Source organism: Bos grunniens, chromosome 7 (assembly GCF_055505025.1).
Source record: "Bos grunniens cultivar Pamir isolate PY7600 chromosome 7, Bosgru_T2T1.0, whole genome shotgun sequence".
Taxonomy (NCBI): domain Eukaryota; kingdom Metazoa; phylum Chordata; class Mammalia; order Artiodactyla; family Bovidae; genus Bos; species Bos grunniens.
Window position 1 is genome coordinate 3,372,033 of NC_141171.1, and position 21,589 is coordinate 3,393,621.

Below are 21,589 nucleotides of genomic sequence, written 5' to 3' on the forward strand. Positions count from 1 at the left end.
GTTACCCCACCTTGAACCTCCCTCCCACCTCTCCCCATCCCACCCCTCTAGGTTGTCACAGAGCACTGGATTTGAGCTCCCTGCATCATATGGCAAATTCCCACTGGCTATCTATTTTTCATATGGTAATAGATATGCTTCAGTGCTACTCTCCTAATTCATCCCGTCCTCTCCTTCCCTCATTGTATCCACAAATTTGCTCACTATGTCTGCATTTCCATTGCTGCCCTGCATATAGGCTCATCAATACTATCTTTCTAGATTCCATATATATGTGTTAATATATGATATTTATTTTCTCTTTCCAACTTACTTCACTCTGTATAATAGGCTCATCCACTTCATTAGAAGTGACTCAAATGTGTTCCCTTTTATGGCTGAGTAATATTCCATTGTATGTATGTACCATAGCTTTTTTATCCATTCATCTGTTGATGGACATCTAGGTCACTTCCACGTCCTAGTTATTGTAAATAGTACTGCAGTGAACCTTGGGTACATGTGTGTCTTTCAATTATGGTTTCCTCAGGGGATATGCCCAGTGCTGGGATTGCTGGATAATATGGTAGTTATATTGTTAGTTGCTCATAATAGTCTTATGATCCTTTGTATTTCTTTATAGTAATAACTTCTCCTCTTTCATTTCTAAATTTATTGATTTGAGTCTTCTCCCTTTTTTCTTGATGAGTCTGGCTAGTGAGTGGTCTATTGATTTTGTTTATCTTATCAAAGAACCAGCTTTTAGTTTTATTGATCTTTTCTATTGTTTTATTCATTTCTTCTTCATTTATTTCTGCTCTGATCATTATGATTTTTTTCCTTCTACAAACTTTGGGGTTTTTTGTTCTTCTTTTTCTAGTTGCTTTAGGCATAAGGGTAGGTTGTTTATATGATTTATTTCTCATTTCTTCAGATAGGATTGTATTGATATAAGCTGCCCTCTTAGAACCACTTTTGCCACATCCCAAAAGTTTTGGGTCATGTTTTCATTGTCATTTGTTTTTACATATTTTTTAATTTCCTTTTTGATGTCTTCACTGACCTGTTGGTTATTTAGAAATGTATTATTTAGCCACATGTGTTTGTGCTTATTACAATTTTTTCCCCTGTAGTTGATATTTAGTCTCATAGCATTGTGCTCAGAAAAGATGCTTGATATGATTTCAATATTCTTAATTCAATATTCTGTGGCTTGATTTGTGATCCAAGATGTGGTCTATCCTGGAGAATTTTCTGTGTGCAGGTTCGGAAAGGTATATTCTGCTGTTTGGGGATGGAATATCCTGAAGATATCAGTTAGGTCTATCTGGCCTAGTGTGTGATTTAAGGCCTGTGTTTCCTTATTAATTTTCTGTCCAAATGATCTTTCTGTTGGTGTAAGTGTGGTGTTAAATACCCATACTATTATTGTGTAACTGTTAATTTCCCCTTTTATGGTTGTTGTTGCTCAGTTGCTCAGTTGTGTCTGACTCTTTGTGACCCTATGGACTGAAGCATGTCAGGCCTCCCTGTCCTTCACCATCTCCCGCAGCTTGCTAAAACTCATGTCCATTGAATCAGTGATGCCATCCAATCATCTCATCCTCTGTCATCCCCTTCTCCTCCTGCCTTCAATTTTTCCCAGGATTAGGATCTTTTCAGAGTTGGCTCTTTGTATCAGGTGGCCAAACCCATGGCCTGCAAGGAGATCCAACCAGTCCATTCTAAAGAAGATCAGTCCTGGGTGTTCATTGGAAGGACTGATGTTGAAGCTGAAACTCCAATACTTATGCCACCTGATGAGAAGAGCTGACTCATTTGAAAAGACCCTGATGCTGGGAAAGATTGAGGGCAGGAGGAGAAGGGGATGACAGAGGATGAGATGGTTGGATGGCATCACCAAATCGATGGACATGGATTTGGGTGGACTCCAGGGGTTGGTGATGGACAGGGAGGCCTGGCGTCCTGCAGTTCATGGAGTCAGGCACGACTGAGCAACTGAACTGAACTGAACTCATGTGGGTCTTTTCTTCTCTTGTGTTTCTTGCTAGAGAATTTCCTTCAGCATGTGTTGTAAGCCTGGTTTGGTGGTGCTGAATTCCCTTACTTTTGTTTGTCTATAAAGCTTTTGATTTCAACATCAAATCTGAATGAGATCCTAGCTGGGTAGAGTAATCTTGGTTGTAGATTTTTATCTTTCATCTCTTTAAGTATATCCTGCCACTCCCTTCTGGCCTGCAGTTTCTGTTGAAAAGTCAGCTGTTAATCTTACAGGGATTCCTTTGTATGTTATTTTTCACTTTTCCCTTTCTGCTTTTAATATTTTTTCTTTGTGTTTAATTTTTTTAGTTCGATTAATATGTCTTGCTGTATTTCTCTTTGGGTTTATCCTGTATGGAACTCTCTGGGCTTCCTGGACTTGGGTGGCTATTTCCTTTCCCATGTTAGGGAGGTAATCCCCTCAAATATTTTCCTCACATTCTTTCTTTTACTATTCTTCTCCTGGACCCCTATAATTCGAATATTGGTGCATTTACTATTGTCCCACATGTCTCTGAGAGTGTCCTCAATTTTCTTCATTCTTTTTTCTCTATTTTGCTTCTCAGCAATTATTTCTGTCATTCTATCTTCCAGCTCAATTATCCATCCTTCTGCCTCAGTTATTCTGCTATTTGTTCCTTCTAGAGCATTTTTAATTTCAGTGATTGTGTTGTTCTTCAGTTCGTTTTTTATTTATTTCTAACAGGTCTTTGTTAAATGTGTTAAATTTCTTGCATTTTCTCCACTCTATTTTTGATATTTTGAAACTTCTTTACTATCATTACTGTAAATTTTTTTCCAATAGGTTGCCTATTTCCTCTTCATTTAGCTGGTCTTGTAGTTTTTTACCTTACTCCTTCATCTGTAACATAATTTTTGTCATTTCACTTTTGTCTGGATGGACTGTGTTCCTGTCTTGTTAGTTGTTTGGCCTGAGGATTCCAAGAGTGGAATTTGTGTGAAGTTGGGTAGAGCTGTGTTTTGGTGTTGCAGTGTGGACTTCTGGGATACCATACTTTGATTAACATTCCTTGGGACCTGACATTCTCTGTTACTCCAGCAGTTTGGATTCAGTGCTCCTGCCTCAGGGGCTCAGACCTGATCTCTGGCTCATGGACCGGGATCCCAAATGCCATGGGTTGTAGGGGAAAAAAAGAAAAAATAGAGTGAGAAGAAAAAAGAAAAGGAGAATAATAGCAGAGAATAAAAAATAACCCCTGGCCACCCCCAGGGCTTCTCCTGTCAGCCTGTCCACAGGATAATGCCCACCAGCATCTTGTGAGCATCCTAGGTGTGGGGAGACACAGACTCTATGTTTTCCCTCACCACCGTCTTAGTTCTGATAATGCCCACCAGCACCTTGTGAGCATCCTAGGTGTGGGGAGCAGACTCTGTGTCTTCCCTCACCACCGTCTTGGTTCTGCCCCTTAACATGTGTTTAAAGTCCACCCATGTTGCAGCGTGTATTAGAGTTCTGTTCCTTTTTATGGCTGAATGATATTTCATTGTGTGAATGAACCACATTTTGTTTACTCATAGTTAATGGACATTTGGATTGTTTCCACCTTTTGGCTATTTCTCAGTGCTGTTGTGAACATTTTTGTACAAACATTTGAATAGCTGTTTTAATTTCTCTTGGGTACATACCCAGGAGTGGAATGCTGGTCATATGGTATAACTGCATGCTTAACTCTTTACGAATGACCAGACAGTTCACCTCAGCCACTGAGCTTGTGCACATGCATTTTTAGTTTATATAAACAGTTTATGCTTTAGCTTTCTTTCTGTTTTATTGATACTTTTTTCTCCAAAGTTGCAATGTGTAAGGTCACCTGTGGTGTTACATGTACCCCCTAGATCCCGATTTCTTTTGCCTCACAGCTCTCTCCATGGTAAAGTCACCACATTTCACCTACCTAATGGTGGGCAGCCAGCAGTTGCCACCCCCATGTCCTAGTTCCCAAACTGCAGTGATTCAGATACTCCTCTGTGTCTTTCAGGATCTCTGGGGGAAGGAGATACAAAAAGAGATTTGTTGGGTCCTGGAATGTGTATATATCCACCTCAAGGAGCAGCGCTTGTGTGAATTGGCAGGCCAGTGACAGTGAACATTCCTAACAGCAGTGGTTGGTGAGCATCTGAGCATCTGCCGGTATACTGCACCTTGTCAGGCTCCTTTATATGTAAATTGAGCCTTCAGGCCTCAGTCCATTTTCTACTGGAGTTGTTGCCTTTTCCAATTTGCAAGATTTCACTACGTATTTATTCACCTGTTTGTTTTAGAAATTTAAGACTTCTTACAGCCTTCCAGCTGTCCATTAACCCTGTCCAAGTGATTATTTTTGCCCAGTGGGTTTGTGCTTTGAAGCTCTTGTATCTCCATACAGATTTTTAAAATATTTGTTATAGCTCTTTTTAAAAAGCCATTGGTAGTTTGAGAGGGAAGGCACTTATTCTGTAGATTATCTTGGATAGTATGGTCATTTTAACAGCATTACTTCTTCTAATCCAAAAACATGATTTATATTTATATTTCTTTGTGTTATTTTCAATTTCTTTCATCAGCATCTTAGACTTTTAAAGTACAGGTCTTTTGCTTCCGTCAGTTCAGTTCAGTCGCTCAGTCGTGTCTGACTCTTTGCGACCCCATGAATCGCAGCATGCCAGGCCTCCCTGTCCATCACCAACTCCTGGAGTTCACTCAGACTCACGTCCATCGAGTCAGTGATGCCATCCAGCCATCTCATCCTCTGTCGTCCCCTTCTCCTCTTGCCCCCAATCCCTCCCAGCATCAGAGTCTTTTCCAATGAGTCAACTCTTCGCATGAGGTGGCCAAAGTACTGGAGTTTCAGCTTTAGCATCAATCATTCCAATGAACACCTAGGACTGATCTCCTTTAGAAAGGACTGGTTGGATCTCCTTGCAGTCCAAGGGACTCTCAAGAGTCTTCTCCAACACCACAGTTCAAAAGCATCAATTCTTCAGTGCTCAGCTTTCTTCACAGTCCAACTCTCACATCCATACATGACCACTGGAAAAACCATAGCCTTGACTAGACGAACCTTTGTTGGCAAAGTAATGTCTCTGCTTTTGAATATGCTATCTAGGTTGGTCATAACTTTCCTTCCAAGGAGTAAGCGTCTTTTAATTTCATGGCTGCAATCACCGTCTGTAGTGATTTTGGAGCCTCAAAATATAAAGTCTGACACTGTTTCCACTGTTTTCCCATCTATTTCCCATGAAGTGATGGGACAAGATGCCATGATCTTCCTTTTCTGAATGGTGAGCTTTAAGCCAGCTTTTTCACTCTCCACTTTCACTTTCATCAACAGGCTTTTTAGTTCCTCTTCACTTTCTGCCATAAGGGTGGTGTCATCTGCATATCTGAGGTTATTGATATTTCTCCCGACAATCCTGATTCCAGCTTGTGCTTCTTCCAGCCCACCATTTCTCATGATGTACTCTGCATATAAGTTTAATAAGCAGGGTGACAATATACAGCCTTGACATACTCCTTTTGCTATTTGGAAGCAGTCTGTCATTCCATTTCCAGTTCTAACTGTTGCTTCCAGATCTGCATATAGGTTTCTCAAGAGGCAGATCATGTGGTCTGCTTTCCCGTCTCTTTCAGAATTTTCCACAGTTTATTTGATCCACACAGTCAAAGGCTTTGGCATAGTCAATAAAGCAGAAATAGATGTTTTTCTGGAACTCTCTTGCTTTTTTGATGATCCAGCGGATGTAGGCAATTTGATCTCTGGTTCCTCTGTATTTTCTAAAACCAGCTTGAACATCTGGAAATTCACAGTTCACGTATTGCTGAAGCCTGGCTTGGAGAATTTTGAGCATTACTTTACTAGCATGTGAGATGAGTGCAATTGTGTGGTAGTTTGAGCATTCTTTGGCATTGCCTTTCTTTGGGATTGGAATGAAAACTGACCTTTTCCAGTCCTGTGGCCACTGCTGATTTTTCCAAATTTGCTGGCATATTGGGTGCAGCACTTTCACAGCATCATCTTTCAGGTTTTGGAATAGCTCAACTGGATTTCCGTCACCTCCACTAGCTTTGTTCATAGTGATGCTTTCTAAGGCCCACTTAGAACCATTCAACTTCAGCTTTTTCAGTGTTACTGGCTGGGGCATAGGCTTGCGATTACTGTGATATTGAATGGTTTGCCTTGGTAATGAACAGAGATCATTCTGTCGTTTTTGAGATTGCATCCATGTGCTGCATTTTGGACTCTTTTGTTGACCATGATGGCTACTCCATTTCTTCTAAGGGATTCCTGCCCATAGTAGTAGGTATAATGGTCATCTGAGTTAAATTCACCCATTCCAGTCCATCTTGTTTGCCGATTCCTAGAATGTCGATGTTCACTCTTGCCATCTCCTGTTTGACCACTTCCAATTTGCCTTGATTCATGGACCTAACATTCCAGGTTCCTATGCAATATTGCTCTTTACAGCATCGGACCTCGCTTCTGTCACCAGTCACATCCACAACTGGGTATTGTTTTTGCTTTGGCTCCATCCCTTCATTCTTTCTGGAGTTATTTCTCCACTGATCTCCAGTAGCATATTGGGCACTTACCGACCTGGGGAGTTCCTCTTTCAGTATCCTATCATTTTGCCTTTTCATACTGTTCATAGGGTTCTCAAGGCAAGAATACTGAAGTGGTTTGCCATTCCCTTCTCCAGTGGACCACATTCTGTCAGACCTCTCCACCATCACCCGTCTGTCTTGCTGGCCCCACATGGCAGGGCTTACTTTCATTGAGTTAGACAAGGCTTTGGTCCATGTGATCAGATTCGCTAGTTTTCTGTGATTATGGATTCAGTGTGTCTGCCCTCTGATGCCCTCTCGCAACACCTACCGTCTTACTTGGGTTTCTCCTTCCTTGGTTGTGGTGTCTCTCTTCACAGCTGTTCCAGCAAAGCGCAGCTGCTGCTCCTTACCTTGGACAAGATGTATCTCCTCACGGCTGCCCCTCCTTTTTATTTTTAATTTATTAATTTTTTGGAGGCTAATTACAATATTGTATTGGTTTTGCCATACATTGACATGAATCTGCCACGGATGTACATGTGTTCCCCGTCCTGAACCCCCCTCCCACCTCCCTCCCTATCCCATCCCTCTGGGTCATCCCAGTGCACCAGCCCCAAGTACCCTGTATCATGCATTGAATCTAGACTGGCTATCTGTTTCACATATGATAATATACATGTTTCAGTGCCATTCTCCCAAACCATCCCACCCTCGCCCTTTCCCACAGAGTCCAAAAGACTGTTCTATACATCTGTGTCTCTTTTGCTGTCTCGCTTACAGGGTTATCGTTACCATCTTTCTAAATTCCATATATATGCGTTAGTATACTATATTGGTGTTTTTCTTTCTGGCGTACTTCACTCTGTATAAAAGGCTCCAGTTTCATCCACCTCATTATAACTGTTTTAAATGTATTCTTTTTAATGGCTGACTAATATTCCGTTGTGTATATGTACCACCGCTTTCTTATCCATTCGTCTGCTGATGGACATCTAGGTTGCTTCCAATTGGCTATTCCAATTGGTTGCTTCCATCTGGGCTATTATAAACAGTGCTGTGATGAACATTGGGGTACACGTGTCTCTTTCAATTCTGGTTTCCTCGGTGTGTATGCCCAGCAGTGGGTTGCTGGGTCATATGACGGCCGCCCCTCCTGACCTTGAACTTTGAGTAGCTCCTCTCGGCCTTCCTGTGCCTGTGTAGCCACTACTCTTGGACAAGGGGTAGCTCCTCTTGGCCGCTGCCCTTGACCTCGGACGTGGGGTAGGTGGCTCAGACAGTAAAGCGTCTGCCTACAATGCAGGAGACCTGGGTTCGATCCCTGTGTTGGGAAGATCCCCTGGAGAAGGAAATGGCAACCCACACCAGCATTCTTGCCTCGAAAATCCCACGGACAGAGGAGCCTAGTAGGCTACAGTCCATGGGGTCGCAAAGAGTTGGACACAACTGAGCGACTTCATTTCACTTTTAAATTCAGACACTTGTTTTTCTCTCCGGTGTGCATTCTGGTGTGATGTACTTTTTTTTTTCCAGACAAATTCTTTACTATGAAATAGATTTCATTTTCTATGTTTTCCTTAACATGATACAACATAGCATGTTCATGGGAAACTGCCTTTGAATCCAAGATATCTGTGCTCTATTTTACTGTTTTATAAGCTGTTTCACTCTCCTACAGGCAGGCTCTGTGAGACCAGATATATCTACTTACAATTTTACCAGATAGTCTCAACTTTAAGATGAGGGGACTTGACCTCATCCTAAATATCATCCAAATTCTTCCTGCTCTGTGAAAATTTTCCTAGTAATGGTATTCAAAACTTTTTTCTCTTTTACTTTTACCAGAGTCTTTATTGTAATTAATACACATTTTAAATTACCTATAATTGGGTTAATTACATGAACGTATATTTTCCTTCAGCAATTTATGAAATTTGGGTAGCTCATACTCCCAATAGGTAGCATTAGAGTTATACAACACATATTTGATAAATCTGTGGAATGTTCATTCATTCTGGGTATGAATGCACTACGTAAAAATAAAATTAAAATTAAACATATCTTTAAAGAAGAATTTAACACTCAAATGATTGACAATTTTTCAAAAATATTTGTTGTTTTGTTGTTTGGTCGTTAAGTCATGTCTGATTCTTTTTCGACTCCATGGCCTATAGCCTGAGAGGTTTCTCTGTCCATAGAATTTCCCAGGCAAGAATACTGGAGTGGGTTGCCATTTCCTTCTCCAAGGTGTGATGTACTCTTAAGAGCTGCCTTATGCTTTCAATTTTTCACCATAAGGATAATGTTTGCCATGGGTTTGTCATACATAGCTTTTATTATGTTGAGGTATGTTCCTTCTATTCCTGCTTTCTGGAGGGTTTTTATAAAATTGAAAGCATTCCCCCTAAAGTCAGGAACAAGAAAAGGGTGCGCACTCTCACCACTACTATTCAACATAGTTTTGGAAGTTTTGGCCACAGCAGTCAGAGCAGAAAAAGGAATCCAGATTGGAAAAGAAAAAGCAAAACTCTCACTGTTTGCAGATGACATGATCCTCTACATAGAAAACCCTAAAGACTCCACCAGAAGATTACTAGAGCTAATCAATGAATATAGTAAAGTTGCAGGATATAAAATTAACACACAGAAATCCCTCACATTACAATACACTAACAATGAGAAAACAGAAAGAGAAATAAAGGAAACAAGCCCATTCACCATTGCAATGAAAAGAATAAAATACTTAGGAATAGATCTACCTAAAGAAACAAAAGATCTATATATAGAAAACTAGAAAACACTGGTGAAAGAAATCAAAGAGAACACAAATAGATGGAGAAATATACCATGTTTATGGATTGAAAGAATCAATATAGTGAAAATGAGTATACTACCCAAAGCAATCTATAGATTCAATGCAATTCCTATCAAGACACCAATGGTATTTTTTACAGAACTAGAACAAATAATTTCTCAATTTGTACGGAAATACAAAAAACCGAATAGCCAAAGCAATCTTGAGAAAGAAGAATGGAACTGGAGGAATCAACCTGCTTGACTTCAGTCTCTACTACAAAGCTACAGTCATCAAGACAGTATGGTACTGGCACAAAGACAGAAATATAGATCATTGGAACAAAATAGAAAGCCAAGAGATAAATCCATGCACCTATGGACACCTTATCTTTAACAAAGGAGGCAATAATATACAATGGAGAAAAGACAATCTCTTTAACAAGTGGTGCTGGGAAAACTGGTCAACCACTTGTAAAAGAATGAAACTAGAACACTTTCTAATACCATACACAAAAATAAACTCAAAATGGATTAAAGATCTAAATGTAAGACCAGAAACTATAAAACTCCTAGAGGAAAACATAGGCAAAGTACTCTCTGACATAAATCACAGCAGGATCCTCTATGACCCACCTCCTAGAATATTGGAAATAAAAGCAAAAATAAACAAATGGGACCTAATTAAACTTAAAAGGTTTTGCACAACAAAGGAAACTATAAGCAAGGTGAAAAGACAGCCTTCAGAATGGGAGAAAATAATAGCAAACGAAGCAACAGACAAAGAACTAATCTCAAAAATATATAAGCAACTCCTGCAGCTCAATTCCAGAAAAATAAACGACCCAATCAAAAAATGGGCCAAAGAACTAAACAGACATTTCTCCAAAGACATATAGATGGCTAACAAACACATGAAAATATGCTCAACATCACTCATTATCAGAGAAATGCAAGTCAAAACCACAATTAGGTACCATTTCATGCCAGCCAGAACGGCTGGTATCCAAAAGTTTACAAGCAATAAATGCTGGAGAGGGTGTGGAGAAAAAGGAACCCTCTTACACTGTTGGTGGGAATGCAAACTAGTACAGCCACTATGGAGAACAGTGTAGAGATTCCTTAAAAAAACTGGAAATAGAACTGCCTTATGACCCAGCAATCCCACTGCTGGGCATACACACCAAGGAAACCAGGATTGAAAGAGACACGTGTACCCCAATGTTTATTGCAGCACTGTTTATAATAGCCAGGACATGGAAACAACCTAGATGTCCATCAGCAGACGAATGGATAAGAAAGCAGTGGTACATATACACAATGGAATATTACTCAGCCATTAAAAAGAATGCATTTGAATCAGAATGCACCTCATCAGTTCTAATGAGGTGGATGAAACTGGAGCCTATTATACAGAGTGAAGGAAGCCAGAAAGAAAAACACCAGTACAGTATACTAATGCATATATGTGGAATTTAGAAAGATGGTGATGATAACCCTATATGCAAGACAGCAAAAGAGACACAGATGTATAGAACAGTCTTTTGGACTCTGTGAGAGACGGTGAGGGTGGGATGGTTTGGGAGAATGGCATTGAAACATGTATATTATCATATGTGAGATGAATCACTAGTCCAGGTTTGATACATGAGACAGGGTGCTCGGAGCTGGTGCACTGGGATGACCCAGAGGGATGGGATGGGGAGGAAGGTGGGAGGGGGGTTCAGGATGGGGAACACATGTACACCTGTGGCGGATTCATGTCAATGTTTGGCAAAACCAATACAATATTCTAAAGTAATTAGCCTCCAATTAAAAGAAATAAATTTATATATATATATATATATTTTTAAAAGAGCTGCCTTATGGACAAAGGTTTTCCCACATTCATATCATTCATAAGGTCTCTCCCCTGTATGAATTCTCAGGTATACTCCAAGAGTTGAATTTTGGGCAAAAGCTTTCCCACATTCATTACACTCATAGGGTTTCTCTTCTGTGTGAATTCTCTGGTGTGCACTAAAGCGTGACTTCTTGGAGAAAGTCTTCCCACACTCACTACATTTGTAGGATTTTACACCTGTGTGAATTCTCTGATGTAATCTGAGGGTTGAATTATGTGCAAAAGTTTTCCTCCATATATTACATTAGTAAGATTTCTCCCCATGTGACTTCTCTGATGTGCACTAACATATGACTTTTGAGAAAAAGATTTGCCACATTCATTACATTCATAAGATTTCTCCTCTGTATGAGTCCTCAGATGTACTCTGAGGTGGATGTCTTGGAGAAAGTTTTTCCAAATATATTACATTCATACACTTACTCCATTTTGTGAATTCTCTGATGTGCCCTGAGGGCTTAATTATCTGCAAAGTTTTCCCACATTCCTCACATTTATAAAGTTTCTTTCCTGTGTGAGTTTTCTGATGTGCACAGAGGAATGCTTTCTCCTCTGGGAGAAAGTTTTCCCACATTCATGACATTCATAAGGTTTTTGCCCTTGTAAATTCTCTCATGTCCACTGAGGTATGATTTCTGAGAGGTTTCCCACATTCACAGCATTCATAGGGATTCTCACCTGTGTTAATCCTCTGATGCGTACTGAGGTGTGTCTTCTGGGCAAAGTTTTCTGAAATTCATTACATTTGTAGAGTTTCACCTTAGTGTGAATTTTCTGAAGTGCTCTTATTAGGGGAAGCACACTGACGGAAGGGCTTCCATGGTGGCTCAGATGGTAAAGAATCTGCCTGCAACTACCCAAAGCAATTTATAGATTCAGTGCAATCCCTATCAAGCTACCAACAGTATTCTTCACAGAGCTAGAACAAATAATTTCACAATTTGTATGGAAATACAAAAAACCTCGAATAGCCAAAGCGATTTTGAGAAAGAAAAATGGAACTGGAGGAATCAACCTACCTGACTTCAGGCTCTACTACAAAGCCACAGTTATCAAGACAGTATGGTACTGGCACAAAGACAGAAATATAGATCAATGGAACAAAATAGAAAGCCCAGAGATAAATCCACGCACATATGGACACCTTATCTTTGACAAAGGAGGCAAGAATATACAATGGATTAAAGACAATCTCTTTAACAAGTGGTGCTGGGAAATCTGGTCAACCACTTGTAAAAGAATGAAACTAGAACACTTTAAAAAAAAAAAAAAAGAATAGTGGAGTAGTTTGCCATTTCCTCCTCCAGGGGATCTTCAAATCAGCATCTTTTGCATCATAGGCAGATTACTGCTGAGTCATTGGGGAAGCCCCAAATAGTTCTCAACTGACAAATATTTCTTTTCCTTTTTTTGCAATTACAAAAAATGTAGCAGGAAATGCATCATTTTGTTCCTGTAGAAACATGTTCCTGTAGAAAAATTATTAGAAGGCAAACTGCTGAGGGAAAGTGTGTGTGCATTTTTAATATTAATAGATTCTAGAAAATTGCCGTCTTGAGCCGCTGTACTGATGAGCAGTCTCCCCTGATCAGCTTTCAGGCTCAAGGCCTTGGGTCTGCCTACCTCTCTCCTAACTGGGGGCCTGGGCCACAGGTCACCAAGTCTCCGAGCCTCAACGTCCCCTCCTGTTGCATGCAGGTGCCATCAGCTCCCGCTCTGCCAGCAGGGTGACTCCTCTGAGCTCTTGTAATCCTTCTAGTTCGATTACTGTCGTATGGCCATATTTCAGGCATTTTTTGAGTAATATAATATGAAATGTTAGTAAAGTGCGACTTTAGGTGCAGAATTTGACATAGGGAGTTTCCTCAAATTGAAACCCTCTAAGAGACCCAGCCGGAAGCTGGAGGCTAAACCAACCCAGAGCTGCATTCACACCATGGCCAGGAGAGGAGGCAAGTGAGTGGTGAGCACTGGACATTTCACACACACAGGCCTCAACCAGGACAAACAAGTTGCAACATTGTTTCCCTTGGGACACCCCTGCAAAAAAAAAAAAAAAGAATCTGCCTGCAATGCAGGAGACCCGGGTTTGATCCCTGGGTTAGGAAGATCCTCTGGAGGAGGGTATGGCTACCCACTCCAATATTCTTGAATGGAGAATTCCATGGACAGAGTAGCCTGATGGGCTACAATCCATAGGGTTGTATAGAGTTGGACACGACTGAAGTGCCTTAGCACAGCACAGCACAGCACTGACTGAAACCATCCACCCTGGCCAGACACCATAGTAACCATTTGTGTGAGTTATTTTATGACAGGAGGTCCTAGTAAGGAACATGGAACTAACAAGCCACCACCAACCAGAAAAATTGGGGAAAGATCAAAAGGAGATGCCACGTGTCCTACCACCTCCCAGAATCCTTCTCATTGGCATCCATCTTGGCTGCACAATGCATGTGCCACCAGGAAGGACTCTGAGTCAGAGTGATTGGCCAAAGAAAGCCCAGAAACTAATCCCATCACCATAAAACCTGAAACTGTGAGCCACGTGCAGAGCAGTTCTCCTGAGTTCCTTACCCTCCTGCTCTCTGCCTGGCCGCCCCTTTCTAATAAAGTCTCTTGCTTTGTCAGCACGTGTGTCTCCTTGGACCATTCATTTCTGAGTGTTAGAAAAGAGCCCATCCTTGGCCCCTGGAAGGGGGTCTCCCCTCCTGCAACACTCTGAAGTTTGAATTATGGGCAAAAGTTTTCTTATATTCACTACATTCATATGGTTTCTCACCTGTGTGAATTCTCTGATGTGCTTTGAGGACTGAGTTATCAGCAAAAGTTTTACCACCTTCATTACATTTATAGAGATTGACCCCCATATGGGTTCTGGAATAATGAATAGGATGTGAATTTGAACAAAAGGATTTCCCATATTTCTCACATTCAGAAGGTTTTACACCTGAGTGGGTCCTCTGATGTTGAATGAGGTGTTCTTTCTGATAAATGAATTTCCCACATTCGATAAGTTCAAATGACTTCTCTCCTATGGCAAATTGCTGATGTACATTGAGGGATGAGTTTTGATGGGAGGATTTCTCATATTTATCACTTTGGTAGAATTTCTCTTCTTTGTGAGTTCTCTGATGTATTGTAGGGTCTAATTTCTGGTAGAAGGCATTTGTAAATCTATTATAAACACAGAATTTATCTTTAGTTTGTGTCTTCTGGTGTACTGTATGGGCTGAACTCTGGCTCAAGTTCTTCACACTTAGTGCTTTCAAAAGCACTTTGTTCTATAACAGTTCTCTGAGGGTGAGTGAGGGGTAAATTCCTACTGAAGTTATTCCCATTTTCATTACATTAATAGTGTGTCATAGCCATGTGATCTTCATTGTATTCCACAATGGAGGTTTTGTCGTAGGATTTACCACATTCGTTAAGATCAAAACATTTCTCCTTTGTGCCAGTTCTCATGCAGTTAAAAAGAGTTGCTGTACCAGTCCTCTGTGACAACCTAGAGGGGTGGGATGGGAAGATATGTGGGAGGGGGATTCAAGAGGGATGTGACATACATATATACCTAATGCTAATTCATGTTGATGTATGGTAAAAACCATCACAATATTGTAAAGTAATTATCCTCTAATTTTTAAAACAGTTGCTTTATCACAGTTTTCCCTAAATTCATTATCCTTACAGGATTCCTCTCCTGTTAGCAACCTCTTAGCTGTAATACAGACAATCTTATTATGTAAAACTTTTCCATATTCATTACATTCAAAAGATTGCTTCAGGGTTTGAAATTTATGATCATCTTTCACATATCTGAGAGCTTTCACATTTTTATCATATCTGTAAGAGCTCTCCCATATGAGTTTTCTCATGCTGAATATCCAGCTGCAAATTTTCACATACATTTATGTTGTCAGTCTTCTGTCATGAATAGTTCCTATTACCAATAATTCAGAAACAACTGGAAAGTTCGTATTACATGTGCCACTTTTTGTTGTTGTTGTTCAGTTGCTTAGCCATGTCCAGCTCTTTGCGACCCCATGGACAGCAGCACACCAGACTTCCCTGTCCTTCACTATCCCACGGAGTTTGCTCAAACTCAAGTCCTTTGAGTCGATGATGCCATCCAACCATCTCATCCTCTGTTATCCCCTTCTCCTGCCCTCAATCTTCACCAGCATCAGGGTTTTCTAAAGAGTCGGCTCTTCACATCAGGTGGCCAAAGTATTGGAGCTTGTTTTGGCATCAGTCCTTCCAATGAATGTTCAGGGTTGATTTCCTTTAGGACTGACTGCTTTGATCTCTTTGCAGTCCAAGGGACTCTCAAGAGTCTTCTCCAGCACCACAATTCAAAGGCATTCATTCTTCAGCATTCAGCCTTCTTAATTGCCCAACTCTCACGTCCATACATGACTACTGGAAAAACCATAGCTTGGACTATACAGACCTTTGTCAGCAAAATGATGTCTCTGATTCTTAATACACTGTCGAGGTTTGTCATAGCTTTTCTTCCATGGAGCAAGCATATTTTAATTTCATGGCTGTAGTCACTGTCTGTAGTGATTTTGGAGCCCAAGAAAATAAAATCTATCACTGTTTCCATCTTTTCCCATCTATTTGCCATAAAGTGATGAAACTGGATGCCATGATCTTAGTTTTTTGAATGTTGAGTTTTAAGCCAGCTTTTCCACTCTCCTCTTTCATCTTCATCAAGAGGGTCTTTAGTTACTCTTGGATTTCTGCCATTAGGGTGGTATTATCTACCAACCTGTATTTTGAAAAGCAGAGATATTACTTTGCCAACAAAGGTCCATCTAGTCAAGGCTATGGTTTTTCCAGTGGTCATGTATGGATGTGAGAGTTGGACTGTGAAGAAAGCTGAGTGCCGAAGAATTGATGCTTTTGAACTGTGGTGTTGGAGAACTCTTGAGAGTCCCTTGGACTGCAAGGAGATCCAACCAATCCATACTAAAGGAGATCAGTCCTCGGTGTTCATTGGAAGGACTGATGCTGAAGCTGAAACTCCAATACTTTGGCCATCTCATGCGAAGAGTTGACTCATTGGAAAAGACCCTGATGCTGGGAGGGATTCGGGGGCAGGAGGAGAAGGGGATGACAGAGGATGAGATGGCTGGCTGGCATCACCGACTCAATGGACATGAGTTTGAGTGAACTGCAGGAGTTGGTGATGGACAGGGAGGCCTGACATGCTGTGATTCATGGGGTCGCAAGGAGTTGGAGACGACTGAGCAACTGAACTGAACTGAACTGATTTGCTTATTTACATACTTTGGCCACCTGATGCAAAGAGCTGACTCATTAGAAAATACCCTGATGCTGGCAAAGACTGAAGGCAGGAGGAGAAAGAGATGACAGGGGATGAGATGATTGGATGGCATCACTGACTCAATGGATGTGAATTTGAGCAAGCTCTGGGAGATGGTGGAGGACAGGGAAGCCTGATGTGCTGCCATCCATGGGGTTGCAAAGAGTTGGACATGACTGAGCGACTGAACAATAAAACTTTAATACCTGAGGTTACTGATATTTCTCCTGGCAATCTTGATTCCAGCTTGTGTTTCACCCAGCCTGACGTTTCACATGATATATACTGCATATAGTTAAATAAGCAGCGTGATAATTATATAGCCTTGATGTACTCCTTTCCAAATTTTGAAGTAGTCCATTGTTCCATGTACGGTTTTGACTATTGCTTTTTTGACCTGAATGCAGGTTTCTCAGGGGGCAGGCAAGGTGGTCTGGTATTCTCATCTCTTTAAAAATTTTCCGACCCAGAGGGATGGTACGGGGAGGGAGGAGGGAGGGCGGTTAGGGATGGGGAACACGTGTATACCTGTGGCAGATTCATGTTGATGTATGACAAAACCAATACAATATTGTAAAGTAATTAACCTCCAATTAAAATAAATAAATTTATTTAAAAATTTTTTTCCACAGTTTGTTTTGATCCACACAGTCAAAGGCTTCAGTGTAGTCAATGAAGCAGAAATATATATATTTTTGGAATTCCTTTGATTTTTTTATGATCCAGTGGATGTTAGTAATTTGATCTTTGGTTCCTCTGACTTTTCTAAACCCAGCTGTACATCTGGAAGTTCTTGGTTTACATACTGTTGAAGCCTAGCTTGAAGGATTTTGAGCATTACCTTGCTAGTATGGAAATGAGCACAATTGTACGGTAGTTTCAACATTATTTGCCATTGCCCTTCTTTGGACTTGGAATGAAACTGACCTTTCCCAGTCCTCTGGCCACTGCTGAGTTTTCCAAATTTGCTGGCATGTTGAGTGCAGCACTTTCATAGCATCATCTTTTAGGGTTTGAAATAGCTCAGCTGAAATTCCATCACCTTCAAGAATTGTTGGTTGTAATGCTTCCTAAGGCCCACCTGACTTCACACTCCAGGATGTCTGGCTGTAAGTGAGTGATCACATCATTGTGATTATCTGGGTCATTAAGATCTTTTTTGTATAGTTTTTCTGTGTATTCTTGATACCTGTTTTTAATATCTGCTTCTGTTAGATACTGCTTCTTTAATACTGTTTCTGTCCTTTATTGTGCCCACCTTTGCATGAAATGTTCCCTTGGTATCTCTAATTTTCTTGAAGAGATTTCTAGTCTTTCCTGTTCTATTGTTTCCCTCTGTTTCTTTCCATTGTACACTTAAGAAGGCATTCTTATCTCTCCTTGCTATTCTTCGGAACTCTGCATTCAAATGGGTATATCTTTTCTTTTCTCCTTCGCCTTTAGCTTCTCTTCTTTTCTCAGCTATTTGTAAGGCTTCATCAGACAACCATTTTGCCTTTTTGCAGTTTTTTCCCATTGGGGATGGTCTTGATCCCTGCCTCCTGTACAATGTCACAAACCTCTGTCCATAGTTCTTCAGGCATTCTGTCTATCAGGTCTAATACCTTGAATCTATTTGTCATTTCCACTGTATAATCGTAAGGGATTTTATTTAGGTCATACCTGAATGGTCTAGTGGTTTTCCGTACTTTCTTCAATTTAAGTCTGAGTTTGGCAATAAGGAGCCTATGGTCTGAGCCACAGTCAGCGCCAGGTCTTGTTTTTGCTGACTGTATAGAGCTTCTCCATCTTTGGCTGCAACAAATATAATCAGTCTGATTTTGGTGTTGACCATCTGGTGACGTCTGTGTGTAGAGTCATCGCCTGTGTTGTTGGAAGAGGGTATTTGATATGATCAGCACGTTCATTGGCAAAACTCTGTTAGCCTTTGCTCTGCTTAATTTTGTAATCCAAGGCCAGACTTGCCTGTTACTCCAAGTATATCTTGACTTTCTACTTTTGCCTTCCAGTCCCCTATGATGAAAAGGACATCTTTTTTTTCTTTCTTTCTTTCTTTTGGTGTTATTTCTAGAAGGTCTTGTAGGTCTTCATAGAACCATTCAACTTCATCTTCTTCAGCATTAGTGGTTGGGGCATAGACTTGGATTACTGTGATATTGAATGGTTTGCCTTGGAAACAAACCGAGATCATTCTGTTGTTTTTGAGATTGCACCCAAGTACTACATTTTGGACTCTTGTTGACTATGAGGGCTATTCCATTTAAGGGATTCTTGCCCACAGTAATAGATACAATTATCTACTAATATCTATATAATTATCTACTACTGTGGGCAAGAATCCCTTAAAGAAATGGTCATCTTAATTAAATTCACCCATTCCTGTCTTATTTTAGTTCACTGATTCCTAAAATGTCGATGTTCACTCTTACCATCCCCTGTTTGACGACTTTCAATTTACCTTGATTCATGGACATACCATTTCAGGTTCCTATGCAATATTCTTCTTTACAGCATTGGACTTTACTTTCACCACTAGACACATCTGGGCATCATTTCTGCTTTGGCTCAGCCTCTTCATTCCTTCTGGAGCTATTTCTCTGCTCTTCTCTAGTAGCATAACCTACTGACCTGGGGAGGTTCATATTTCAGTGTCATATCTTTTTGCCTTTTCATACAGTTCATGGCATTCTCAAGGCAAGAATACTAAAGTGGTTTTCCATTCCCTTCTCCAGTGAACCACATTTTGTTAGAACTCTTCGCCATGACCCGTCTGTCTTGGGTGGCCCTACACGGCATGGCTCATAGCCTTACACAAGGCTGTGATCCATGTGATCATTTGGGTTAGTTTTCTGTAAATGTGGTTTTCATTCTGTCTGCCCTCTGATTGATGAGGATAAGAGGCTTGTGCAAGCTTCCAGATGGGAGGGACTGGCTGTGGGGAAAACTGGGTCTTACTCTGGAGGGCAGAACCATGCTCAGTAAATCTTTAATCCAATTAAAGCTTTTAGCAGCTAGTTGCAATTTTAGTGTTCTTGCAAGAGAAGATGAGCGCACATCCTTCTGCTCCACCATCTTGCTGGTAGTATGGAGCTCCCTAAAGCCATTTTTAAACACTGGTTGAAACTTCTAGATGTATGTTCTGTTTGATTCTCTGTAAATATTATTGAGATCATGCCTGAAAAACAAATTCTCTCACATTAACTGTGTTGATGAACTTGTACTCACAGCGTAAGAACGTGGGACTTACCCAAGGTCAACAAATTCATCAAAACAGCCCGCTGTGCCCACCCTGCTGGCCCTTTCCCTACGCATTGTCACCTTCACTTCTGCTTCTTCAGTTGGTTATTAGAGTGTCCTGGTTCTCATAAACTGCTTCATCTTTTCTGTTGTTATTTTCATTCTTTGTCAATTGGTTCTCATAACTGTTACCCTTATTTCCTTCATGATTTTGACATGAGTTTTGTTTTCATTTGGATATAGTAAGACAAGTTTTGTCTCTAAGAACTTTTGTGTGTGTGTGATTTGCAGTTTTGGCTTCTTTTTTTTTTCTTGGTTATTGTTTGACTGGGTTACTCCCTGCTGTCATTATTTGAATTTTAGTTTGATCAATAATACTGAGAAATGTACAAATTAATCTGCTATTAAGGCCTCCATAAGAGCAATTCAAAATGCAGTTTAAGTTGCCACTTTGTTCTCCTGAGTGGTGGTCTCTGATGCACTGATATATGTGTGTGGGGGTTGTGTCATTGGAGCACTTACTTTTCCAGGCAGTTTGGTTGCATCTGCAGCCATCATGTGTGCTGTTTCACCAGGAACCAGAAAACTTTGCTAAGGCAGATTAGGAAGAGGAACTGAGGCATGAAGATCAGCTTGGATGCATGAAGCACTCAGCTTCCATTGGCCACTTTACCATGTAAGCTTTCTGCCTGATTGACACAGAGACTTGGGTAAGTTGTGTTTCATCAATTTCCATTCCAACAGAAGATGTTTGGTATGTTTACTACTGCACATGCTGCGTTATTAACTCTATTCCTGACAGGGTAGAGCTTCCATCTTGACCTGTGTAGTGAAAACTTAACTCTCACTTGCAGACTAGCTTGTGTCCTACATACAGGGCCTGAGTATTCCTGGCAGCATTGCTGTACCCAGATGGCTAGCAATTACTTACCTCTTTACAGAAGGATGTATACAATGTAAATAAGAATACATCCTTAGCTGAATCCCCAGTGGCCCCGGATGAGAATGAAGGAGACACAGGGAAAGATATCAAATGAAGTTAAGAGTTTATCTTAACATATTGCTGTTAAAATACTCGTGTTACAGATCATAATGATGGGAATGCATCACTCTGGCCCTGAGTGCAGCTTTGTCTCAGCTTCATGCCAAAACACAAGGCCAATGACAGCAGAGACTAATTGCTTTGGTGCCTCTTGTCACTCCAAGGCCCTGACAGTGCTTGGTTCACAGCAGTGCCCAACAAATACTTTGTGACTGGTACCTGGAATGAATACGGGTATGTTTTGTACTAAAGAATTCTGGTGTTCAGCTGTGTGAAGAGAGCAAACTGGTCAAGATGGAGTGTTCAGGCTCTCTTGCCCCACGTTTTGTAAATAATGACTATGTAACAGCTGAGATCATTTGTAGCACTGCACATGCGCGTCAGGAGGTGCTCACTAGATCATGAGCTACTTTGTGTTGTAGGGATATATGAGCTTCACTTAGAAAGTGGCGGCACTTTATTGCTGCCTCACGGCTGTGTCTGCTGGATCAGCCACAAGAGGAGAGAATATAGCACATATAGTGCTATGGCTGCTGCGTCAGCCAGGAGAGAATAAACACGTCTGCAGTCCCTATGGTTCCTCGACTCTTCTTCCTGCCTCTTAGCTAGCGCCTTGCCTACCCTAGGGTTCACTGAACCCTAGGTTCAGTGAACAGTGCAAACTGGATGATCAGCAATATAATTGGTGTAGTGGGCAGGATACCCAGCAGGTAGGGGAGC

At 40.8% G+C, this 21,589-nt stretch overlaps 2 pseudogenes across 1 annotated transcript; both read right to left on the reverse strand.

The window, feature by feature from the left end:
• The window catches only part of LOC147368024 (uncharacterized), a 32,363-nt pseudogene extending 19,309 nt beyond the window's left edge, over positions 1-13,054 (reverse strand).
• LOC147368025 (uncharacterized) lies at positions 12,617-19,902 on the reverse strand (annotated as a pseudogene). The gene is made up of 2 exons (XR_015168483.1): positions 19,838-19,902; positions 12,617-14,766 (listed from the first exon to the last, which is right to left on the reverse strand). The product of XR_015168483.1 is annotated as an uncharacterized LOC147368025 (transcript).
• Positions 19,903-21,589: the final 1,687 nt, after the last annotated feature.